Raw genomic sequence first — 11330 nt, 5'->3', positions numbered from 1 at the left:
CCTTTTCTCATCTTGCCCGCTCGCTCTTTCTCGTGTTTTCGTTTCATCACGTTCCACGTCATTCAATCCGTTCGAAAGTATCGCCGCGTGATCAGGGTTGAAGGAGTGAAAAAAGAGGGTCGAGTGTTTTGACGGTTGGTGAAATTTCCGTTTGCACGAGTATTTGCGATATTTTTGGCGAATTGGGGGTTTCCAAGTATATTAAATTATATTAAAATATCAATAAAAAGCGAACGAGGAAGGAAGAGACGAGAAAGAAATAAAAGTGTTACAGTTAAACTAAATGGAATGACGACTGCATGCAATAATTTTAATAATCAAGCACGACAGTCTTTCTCGCAAAATAAGCTACAGAAAACTCAGCGTAAATAATGGCGTAAAGAACGTCTCGACTTCTGGAGAAAAATCAGCATCAAACTCCAAGATCCAGAAGCTTACTAGAGATCGTTGATCTAGCAAATGTGTATCTCGAGTGATTCATACAGACAAGACGGAGAAATCCGTAACTTTAGCAAGCTGCGTTGTAATGCACGCGCAATCTGACAATGATAACTCGGCTGTGTCCTCGAGTTGAAGCACGCACCGCTAAGTTGGCGTTTAGATGCTGTTGTCCTCTGCCTTATGCGACAGCACGTAACCGGTAATCATCCATCGCACGTACGGGGAAAGAGAGAGAGAGAGAGAGAGAGAGAGAGCTACTGCCATGTTGCAGCCGCTGTGACAAGTGCGTGGCACCGCGTGATCCATTGTTGAGACGATATACTGTCAGAAGTAATGAAGGGAACAAAGCCGGATCTTCCGTCTGCAAGAGAAGCCACCCTCTAGATTCAAACTTTCATGAAATTGCAACCGCGACGGTGAATTGAAATGGCGATCTTGATTTTCCTGTTCATCCTGGAGTCTCATGAGCTAAGCAACAAGGCATCTCTTTTGTGTGAAACTAGTTCTACCAGAAACTAGTAGTCCGAAAATTAGCTTAATCGGCAGTTGCAGTTACTGGTTCCAAATTGAGCACTAGAAAGTCCGCAGTAAGCATGCTTGTCGAAGAAGAAGAAAGGAAGAATATTGAAAAAGCATCATTCGATAATAATCATTGCATTAAAGTATCTTTGCGCTCCAAAGGAAACTTGCATTGAAATCAAAGTTTTAATTGTTTCTGCATCTATATCGCGTTAAATTATTATGTCAAATTTGCGTTTAGTATGTTAATTCGGCGGGTGTAATATCGTGGAAACGATGAATATATTACGCGATCAAATTCGATCAAAGTTCGGATGAGTCACGGTGGTTGAAACTCTTACGGTTAAACCGCACAAGTTTGCGATCAGCGCGTCGACGTCGATGAGAGGGATAATTTCTGCGGCATGATTATCTGCGGCACGCGCGTCTAATTATCACACGGTAATCAGCGATTAAGCACGAACCTGCACGGCAACCTCATTATTATGCTCCGGACGGCATCGGAGGTGCTGCGAATGCATAGGTACATAATTTCGTCTTCCCCGTCTGAAGCAATTAATAAATTTGTACCGGCTGGCTGCCCGCGGGACAAGGTCGGTCCGTCTATTTCCACTGGCGGCCATTGTTTCCAAGACAATACCAGCTACTTGGCAGTTAGAATACATTGTGCCACCCGAGAGGCGGTTAGTAGAACGTGATGTCGGATTAATTAGATTTCGAAACGAGTACACGAGGTGTCTCTAAGTAACTATGCATACTCACCCCTAGATACGTATACTGTGCACGAGTACACCTGGGAATAGCTGCGCTGAAAAAGATAACAATGTTAACAATTTCTGTCATTTTGCAGATAATTGAAATATTGATCGATCGACGATACATCACTTTATAAGTTTTGAAGAACATCAATTTTGATCGATGCATTTTGAATCGCTCTTCTATAAAAAAATTATTGAAGTTGACATATTTCTCGAATGCAATTGTTAGTTACGTGTATGTGTGCGTATGTGTGTGCGTTAATTATCGAAGAACCGCACGGTCAAAAAGGACAATCTTGTACGTCTGTGTAAACGGGCGATTTTTAAAGGAAATAAACGACAGTGAAACGCCAGCAGGAAAGTAATCGAAACGACCGCAAGCGTTTTCAGTTGCGAAACTTTCCACTGGCGAGATTTTCTAATCTTTATTGAATCCGGGGATTTCAATTTTACAAGTGAAGTTCGAGAACAATATCGAAATAACATGAGCAATACTACGAGTATTTACAAAATTCGTGAAGGTTCCAAGAGCGAAGTAAATAACAATTTTACAGTTAAAAGATTCCAATCTTCGGAAACTCGAATATCGCCTCAAAAACTGCACACTCGAAGATTCAACGAGCCAAACGTAAGAATTTATAAGCGAAATGGAATGGAATGGAAGAAAAGTTTTAAAGAGTATCTCTCTAAAATCAAGTTTATTTAATTGACGTATTCATGTATCACATTCTACAGCTATTTAAGTTTATCGGATCAGTACGCCTTATCAGATTGCTTCTCGTATTTTCTGTGTCACGCCTTTTCTAATTAAATGTATTTAATTACTTTTTCCTTTTGTATTGTGAAAGCAGTAATTTGATCATCTATAAATAATTAAAGCTGCTATAATGATATCTGAAAGCTAAAATTAATTTTCTCTCAATCCATAGACTATAAATTTAATTTTGCATGAAATTGAACTCACTCTACATGTCGGAAAATTGAGATACTTGATGGAATATTATGCAAATTAATGAGTAGACGGCTTAGAATGTTTTTAGGAACTTCGATTGAATTACACAACAGCTGAGAAGATGACGATGCTTCCTAGCGTAACTTATCGAGAACCAACACACGCTCAATAATTCTTTATTAAGAAAGTTTCAAAGGATAACTTCATTAATGTTTGTACCTGTTCGACAGACGCCAGGGGCGATCGAAGTTGAAAATTGTCCATCGTCGTGGCGACACTCGATAGCAACTTGTGGCAACCCAAATCCAATAAAAAAGTGCACGTACACCATAATGTTGTTACGAGATCAATTTTTACGGCTTGACAGTCCAATTTTCTGCATTACGCGCAAAATTACGTTGTTAATTACATGCTAATGTATGATATCATTAAATAATTCTGGAACCATCACAATTTCTAAAAATGTAGAAATTTCTGAAAATTCTTCAACGTCTGAGTTATTAAAAATTTTAAAAATTCTTGTAAACTTTAAAACTTTCTAAAATTAATGAAATTTTTGAAACTTATAAAATAATTTTCTGTTTTAAAATGTTTAAGGTTTAACATCTATTAATTCCTAATCTCCGATTATATATAATAATTATATTAGAATTATAATTGATTTTTATTTGTTGAATTTTTCACAGTTTGAATATATTCAATGCAATAATCTAGTAATTTTGACAGCGTAAAATAATTTTTAGACTTATAAGAAGATAAAGTGAACAAAACCTACAGCAAGTTTTTCCTTGAACGCTCGCTGGTTGGCATCGGCTGTTCTTTGTGGATCTTCATTTCCATCCACGAAGTAAATCGAATTTCGGTCCGCGCTTCTTTTCATCCTATTTTCACTTTGGCAGAGGTGGGAAAGGCAGAGCGTGAGGAACTGCAATTCGGCGTCGCCGCTTGTTGCGAGTTGCGAATGCGATTTTGTCTCTACGTTCCCAGTTCGTTAGAGCGAAAATCTTTCGTAGCCGGTCGCTACGAATTACCAGACAATCCTTTTTAGCATGCTTGATGGCGACGTGTGACGAAAGTTGATTGCTACACTGCTCAACGTGTAAATTGTGTGCATTAGCATACACTGATCTTTGTCTATCTTAGTTTTTCGTTTTTTTCAAAAAAGTACTTTCAAACACGCTCGAACACAATCAATATCCATTGGTATGTACAAATTTGCCGATCAGTAATAAAAATTATGCGTTAAAACTTTTTAATTAATATAGAGAAAAAACATATTCTACAATCAAAATAAAATATTCAAAGTGTATTACCATTTTGATAATAGAAAGATCATATCAGAAATATATCAGAAAAAACTGTATTATTCACATACATACAAACTAAAGCTCGCATGTATTTTAAGCTTATATAATACACTAATGTCATTAATGAGATTTTGGGAGTTACATGACATTTGAAATTTCAAAGGACTTTGGACGAAAACAACGTGAAAGTTTAGCTCGTCTCTTTCGCAAGCCGAGAACACCATCCTCGTTTAAACTATCGAGGGATCACTCGCTGTAGGCCTCGCGCAAGAGCTCCCATTATTCACTGCGATCCGATTACGCGGGCTTTGGAGTTTCTCGCGGCGCATTCTGGATGCTCTCGTTAAGAACGCCAACCGAGCTACGGTTTCCGGTTAACCGCCCTCTTCAGGCCCGTCTTCAGGAACGTCGTCGCGTCGCGTCGCGTCCCACTGAGCAAATTGAATTTCGTTCACAGTCATTTCCGCGGCTGAACCACCCGGGTGGAGGAGCTGTCCACCCTTCGGTCGACAAAGAGCACGGCTTGGCCCGCGACGAGGGAGACACGTCGCTCTTCGCAGTGAGCCGTTTTCTTTCATGCACTTAGACGCCACTGACGTCTGCATCCTGTCCTCAGGGTGGCCAACAGGGCGATTCATCTTCCGGGGGATTAGAGCGGGTTGAACGCGTCGGAAATGGATTGGATCTTTAGAACTCGGACTTTTTTTTCAGATTCTTCTTGGAATTCCTTAATTTCCTGCAAATCCCCTTGATTCTTCCGAGTATTTCTCGATCGCTCGACAATCGGGTTTTCGAATCGATGAGAATTCGGAAGATCAAAATTTCGAAATAATTCTTTTCTTGGTAAATATGTGCTTTTTCAGATTCTTTTAGAGTATACATTTTGTCGCACTTTCAATTTGCAGAATTTGCTGTTACATAAGGGAGGGGAGCGTAATGCGTCTGTGCAGAAAGTACAATCAGGCAGATTATTAATTTATTATAAATAAATCACAAGACTGTACGAAGTAATGCGGTTATCTAAAAGTCTTTATCTTTCTGCTGGTCCTGCGGTGAAATAAATTTCATTCGCGCGCGAAAGAACTCGGAGACTCGGCCGTTAACAAAATCAGTAGCCCCGCCGGGAAAACTTTTTCGCCGAATCCCAGGTACGTTGAAAAAGTTTAGAACACTCCCGCATGTTGCAGACGGGATGGAATCCTCTGATATATCTCGTCGAATTTCGACCGCGTGAGATCACAATGGAGGCCAAAACCGGGAGGAAAGAAGTGCCGCAGGAGTATATATCTGTTTGCTCCCCATTTCGGCACGCCGAATTACACTAAACGTGTAGCACTTTGCACGCATGACGAATATGAATGCGGATGTCGGTAAGGGGAAAACCCGTCTCGTACGCGCTTGTCGTCCCGCTGTAAAAATTAGAGGATTTCTAGGAGGGGATCGATACTAACCGTAGAGACGCGAAAGCCGTCCTAATTCCGCATGTATATACACCGTTTTATTTCACACAGACTTGGTTTTTTTGAGATTTTTCGAATTTTTATCGCTCCTGGAGATAATTACGTGACACAGATTCCATCGGAAAATTCAGTTACTGCAATTTGCGCCGCAAGATTCGTATTTATTGAAAAAAAATGTCATCCATTGTGAAAAGCTCGCCTTCATATCGAAAATATTATACTTTCATGGAAATTAAAAGCTATGGATTGCATCGTCGGGGGTCCATTCGATTATTAAACCTAAGTTAGTGTGCACTATATGATTTCGGTGTGACAAAATTGCAAAAGGAAACAAATTATGAAATATTCACGTTGCTACATATGTGAAAGGACTATTGATTTTTACATTCATTGCTTTATGAGATTATCGAGTCTTTTAAAATTTTCTATCGTTTCAAATATTGAAAACAAAAACAGCAGCTTAAGATTTCGAACAATTTAAAACATTTCAAGCTTTTTTTAACCTTTCTGCATTACGAAATTTTTTCTCATTGTCATAGGCACCTCTGCTTTGCTGGTGCACACGGATTCTTACTTTTCTTTTCGAAATTTCACAACTCTTATCACCTAGTGACATTTTAGATTTTCAAAAACATATCATGTTTTAATCTTTTGCATTCTGTCATTGTATCGTTACGCTCTTAAATTTCTATACCACCCAAGTGTCAAGTTTTGAATATCGAGCCGTGCGCAGCGCATCAACGCATCAAACCACAATATTGTAGACGTTTAAAATTACCATGTCAACAGTTGTAAACAACATTGTCCGCTGCAGATGCAGTCGAACTTCTATATGTCAAAAAAGTTTTTCACCACTTGGACGCGTTCGCTCAATCCTCGTTTAGTGGAATGCGACATTTTTCTCTTCAGCATAACGAATCATTTTATAGAATTGCATTTTATAGAATAATTAAACGCTTTTTGCACGTATTAAAAAAAATACATATATAGATGATGCAAATTTAAAAAATAAAATCAGACAAGTAGAATTTCCCCAAAAAGTAGAAATCTCCTACTTTTTACCAGTCAAGCTTCTACTAATTCTTCTCAGTACATATAACATTCCCTCATTAGAACTAAAAGTTGTTTGGGAAAGAGGTACTTCTGTGCGCGGTAGGCTTTGTTCTATGCAGCAATGCAAAGCAAGTTTTTGCAACATTTGTGTATTTTTTGAGCCCTCGCGCGCGCATCCTCTTTACGCTCGGATGAATCGGCTTCGCTATTCACGCGTAAGATTAATTAGCCTCACGATCTGGCTGGAAGACAGCTGGAATACCCGACGGCGCAATCGAGCAACCCAATTAGCGGTCTCGGCAGCGCAAAACTCGAAAGCTCTCGAGCGCCTGTGGGCGACGCGAGTTATCCGGCGCGTTTGGCCTCGCGTGTCCTTCGAGAGGACATCGATCTACAAGGTTCCCGCCTTGCGAGGTGCGATACGTGGCTGTGGCAAGTCCCTAGACGACCCTAAAGTCACCACGAAAGGGTCTGTCCGTTGGCAGGACTGAATCGATAGCCCCGACTGCCCTTTTCTTCGTACTCCCCACGAGCCTGCGCGGCGCGCTCCGACGACGCTCGAGCTTTCCAGACATTCCAGCTTGCGAGGCCGGGTTACGCTTTATGACGCCTCGATTTCCCGACCTCGCAGAGAATTCCCATTTATTTTTTACTCAACAAGTCGTTCGACATCGATTTAAAGACGATCAGATGATTATTTATCAGTAATTGACTTGTTGAAGTTTCAGCACTCGCGAATACATGTTTATTGCGATAGAAATTTTACAAAAGAACAATTTATTGCGATACATTTATTATTGTTATTATTATTATTACTCATTACGTGATGAAATTCTATGTCCGCGCGAAATTGGGGTCATAATTACCTGCCTGCGGAATTTAAAAGGATTTATCAGAAATTGCTCCTAAAGTTCAATAGGGGAACAATATTCGAAGTGCCACGAAGAAGAGAACGCTGAGCTGAGGGCCTCCATGCGGTATAGCTTTGACGTATCACCCATCGATCTCTTTCACGCTACGTAAACGCGCAACTTATATTGTCATATCAGTTGAGAGATAACTCCAATCGCTCTATCATGCCCGATCGCTTCAAGCGTTACCGATATCGCAAAGCCGCTCTTCCCCCAGAAAAGAAAAAAAGTCCTCGTACGGCTGATTAACGTTAAATCGACTTTCTCGAGGATCGCGAAAGCCCCCAGGGGGATGATTATTATTAATTCGCCCGCGGAAAGTGTCAAGCGGTATTGATTCGCATTAAATTGGCCTGAAGCGAAGTTTAAGCGAGCCTGGCCAGGTGCAGTCACGCTTCTGGGATCCACAAAGGAAACTCTGCCCGGCTGGCGGGCTTCGCAGCGTCCAACCCCGAAGTGTAACCAGAGGTGCCAGTACTGCCAGCCGCCAGACGGCAGCCGCGGCTCACCGCTCATGCTAGCGGAGGGAATCACGCACACAAGCGACGAACCACTCAGCGAAACGCTGAGCGCGCACGTACGCGGTTCTCGCTTGAGCGTGCCACCCTCCTCCACTATCGTGAGCCGTGAGCCGCGGCTGCTATCTGGCACCCCTGAGTGTAACCCGCGGAATCGACCGTGGCGCGCTCGGCAGACGAGAATGGAGGCTCTGGCGTCGCGTTGCGCGAGAGCTTGCGGAGCTTTCCATTCCGGTGTCGTAGTTCGTCTCGCGAGCTTCGCGGCGACGTCACGCACGTCGCACCGTTGCCGGTTACCGTGCCGCCCTGCGTCGTCCGAGGGTGGCCCCGCGTCGTCGCAGCGTCCTACGGGGTCGTCCACACGGGATTGCGATAACTCGGGCGTCGCGTCGCGCCGCGTGACACGTCTCACCCTTGCGACCGCGAGCGGAATGCGCGCGGATGAGTCGTCGCCGGCCTCGCGAGGGTTCAGACATCGCCTCGGGCACACTTCCGGTAAACGCGGACCGGAAGGCGTATCGCGCTGTTCGAACGTCTGGCAATGTCGATCGACGTTGATCGAGATGTGATACGGTGTTGTTGAAGAAAACATCAGTAAAACATGAGAGGGTTGATGATTCATGACGAGCAGCGGCGTTATAAGTGATTGTAGGATGTTTGTGAAAACCGTAGAAGCTGTTCAGGCTCACGGAAGAGTATTTAAATCCGCGGACTGAAGCGTAAGAGAATTAATTAATTAATCGAGGGGTTCGCGTGTTAATTTAATAACTCGACTTTCGGCTGCCGTCTTGGTCATTTGTGAAACTGAGTGAAATTCCATATTGTGTGTGCGTTTAGTGGTTATTAGAAAAATGTGTCGAGTTTAGTGCGCGTTCTTAGCCTTCTTCATTTGATTTCGTCGAGTGGAATCCTTATTCCTGAAAACGGTGAGTCTTAATAATGGCAGCTTTTAATAATCAATTCTTATCTCGTAAGGTCTCAATAATTCTCGAATCGGCAGATCATTATTCGAATATGCGTATATATGTAATTGCAACAAAAATATGATGTTATATCGAATTTTCAAAAATATGAATTTAATCATCCTTTTTTTTCATGGAAAATTGATACTAGTAATATTTTTAAAATAATAAACCACCGATTCCGGAAACAAAGTTTCTATAGCATCTAAGCCATAATTACAGAATTCATTATGCAACGGGGATTAATAAAGTTATAATTGTGTAGTTTAGATCTTTATTTTTTTAGGAACTATATTATTTCCGCGTTATTTCAGCATGAAAAGAATTTTGCACATAATACACATCAATGTTTTTTTAACAAATTTATCAATACAATTTGAAAATAAATATTCTCTGATACAATACTAACTATTATATTTCACGTATAAAAATATTCTGCTAAACTCTTTTAATGATAAAATCTTTCTCTCTTTTTCTCTCGCTGCTGTCTTTTATTGTAATTTAATAAAATTTTCGCAAATATGATTAATGGCATATCATATTTTAAGCAAAATGTGTGTAATTATTGTGTGTAAACGATTCTCAGGAAGACAAATAACATCTCAGTATATAAATGTTTAAATTGTAAAATTTTAATACAAATAGTTTCGTGTGTTTTTTTTTTACAAAATAATGGAACAGATAAAAATGTCAGGAATTTGTTGAATAACTGAAACGTCTGAGGAATTAAAATTAACGAAAGAAGATTTCTGTGCTCTCGTATATTGAATTCGGAAACGCGAGGGGCGGCAGAAGGTGGGAGCAGAAGAGAAGGGGTTAAACGAAATCTCGTTCCGATCTTCCACATTGCGCGGAAACATGGCGGGCGTTCTCGCTCAACAGTGAAATTCCTGTTTTTCCAACGGTAGCCCGCCGCGGGGGTTTCCGCGTTTAAATATTCCCGAAGTATGCAAATGCTGTAAATTCGCTGGAAAATATACCCGGAGCTCGAACGTAGCCGGGCTATCAAATCGTTATAGATATCGCGAAACGTTGCACGCGCGCACGCGAAAATGTATTAACCCCGTGGCCCGCCGATAATTTGCATAAATGGCCGACGGAATTTACGTGGGACCGCCATGTCGCGCGATATACCGGCAGGCGCGAGCGCGCGCGCACGGAGCCTTCAAAGCGGATTACAAGTTACTGACGATTTACGTGCTCATTATGCCTTTGTGAGCAGCCGCGGTTAATGCCGAGGCACACTGCAAGAAGTTTCAGACACTTCTAGAATAAACTCGGACGCGATATATCTTTGGCTTCGGCGGTTTCGCGAGGCACGTTGTGTTCACCCCCTTAAGCGTGCGGCTTAGCGTACATGCGATCTTTCGAGCACTTAAACGTGTCTGCACGTGAATGCAATCTTGAGTAGTTCTAAGTATAATTAAAACCGACATTTACGACATTTACGTCGATTTATACCGCAACCGTTGTAAAGGATCTTAATTTCCGCGCGTTCTCTCTCTCTCTCTGTCACGCTCGTGAAACTAGGGACTTGAATAGATTTTAATCAAGAAAATATCGCGGAAAATGTGCGCTCGGTTTTATATCCAGTCTGCACCCAATCCTGCACTCCACGCGATGTGTTGTCCCTGAGCAAACCACGTCTTCCGGGAGGGACTCACGTCCAATCTCGTATTCCATATTTCCTTCGAAAATACGGCCCGTGTATTTGTAGTGTATTGGAAAAATAATCCCACCGCCGACCTGGCGTTGGCGCGGGAAGAGCCCCCCGGAATGCAAATGCGCCCTATTGATAAATGCAAGCGGCTAACAAACACACACAACACGCCCGCCCGCGCTCGCGATTTCGATTGAATGAAATTTGTTCTGCTTACGTACATAAGACGCCTGATTTATCTTTCCCGACGTAACGGCGAAACGCGGATTACGTGCCTCGCATGTGTACACTCGGCCCGCTGTGTTCCCTCCGCAGGAAATATGCGGCTGGATATTCGACGGGTGGTGCCACAGTTCTTCGAGAATAATCGCCCGATGCGATGCGCAACACCTGCTATCATCGTCCGTGAAGAAGTCGTTCATTGGCATGGACGTATGTTCTGCAGCACGCGCGAAATTGACAGAAAAAAACGTCCAACGATTATCAAGATCGCCGGCTGGAATTGCGCGAGATTAAACACGAAATTATGCGCTGCATAAAACTCGAGAATACAAATGTTAAGCATTTCTTGATGTCTGTATTTTACGATGTGATCGATAACGCTCGTCAAACCATGTTGCTTTTATCCAGCAAACACAGTAATGTAAGTATTATATTGTCGTAATAAATTGGAATGTTATAGCTACTATAACGAACAATATTATCAGTATTAAACGTACGCATTACTTGTATATTGCACTCAATAGTACAAAGCATAATTGTATGTAACCAATGTCATGCCACAATATA

The 11330-nt window shown here is 41.9% G+C and overlaps 1 protein-coding gene across 1 annotated transcript in view; it reads left to right on the top strand.

The window, feature by feature from the left end:
* The first annotated feature begins 8141 nt into the window (after window positions 1-8141).
* LOC105279887 (neuroligin-4, Y-linked) overlaps window positions 8142-11330 on the top strand; it is a 204133-nt gene continuing 200944 nt past the window's right edge. Inside the window, exon 1 of the mRNA XM_011339990.3 lies at window positions 8142-8845. The gene's annotated coding sequence lies outside the window, so the exon portion shown is untranslated. The remainder of the gene's footprint in view (window positions 8846-11330) is intronic.

Source organism: Ooceraea biroi, chromosome 7, assembly GCF_003672135.1.
Source record: "Ooceraea biroi isolate clonal line C1 chromosome 7, Obir_v5.4, whole genome shotgun sequence".
NCBI classification, from domain to species: Eukaryota; Metazoa; Arthropoda; class Insecta; order Hymenoptera; family Formicidae; genus Ooceraea; species Ooceraea biroi.
Note: the sequence above shows the minus strand (reverse complement) of the source record. Positions and strands in the feature narration are given on the sequence as shown.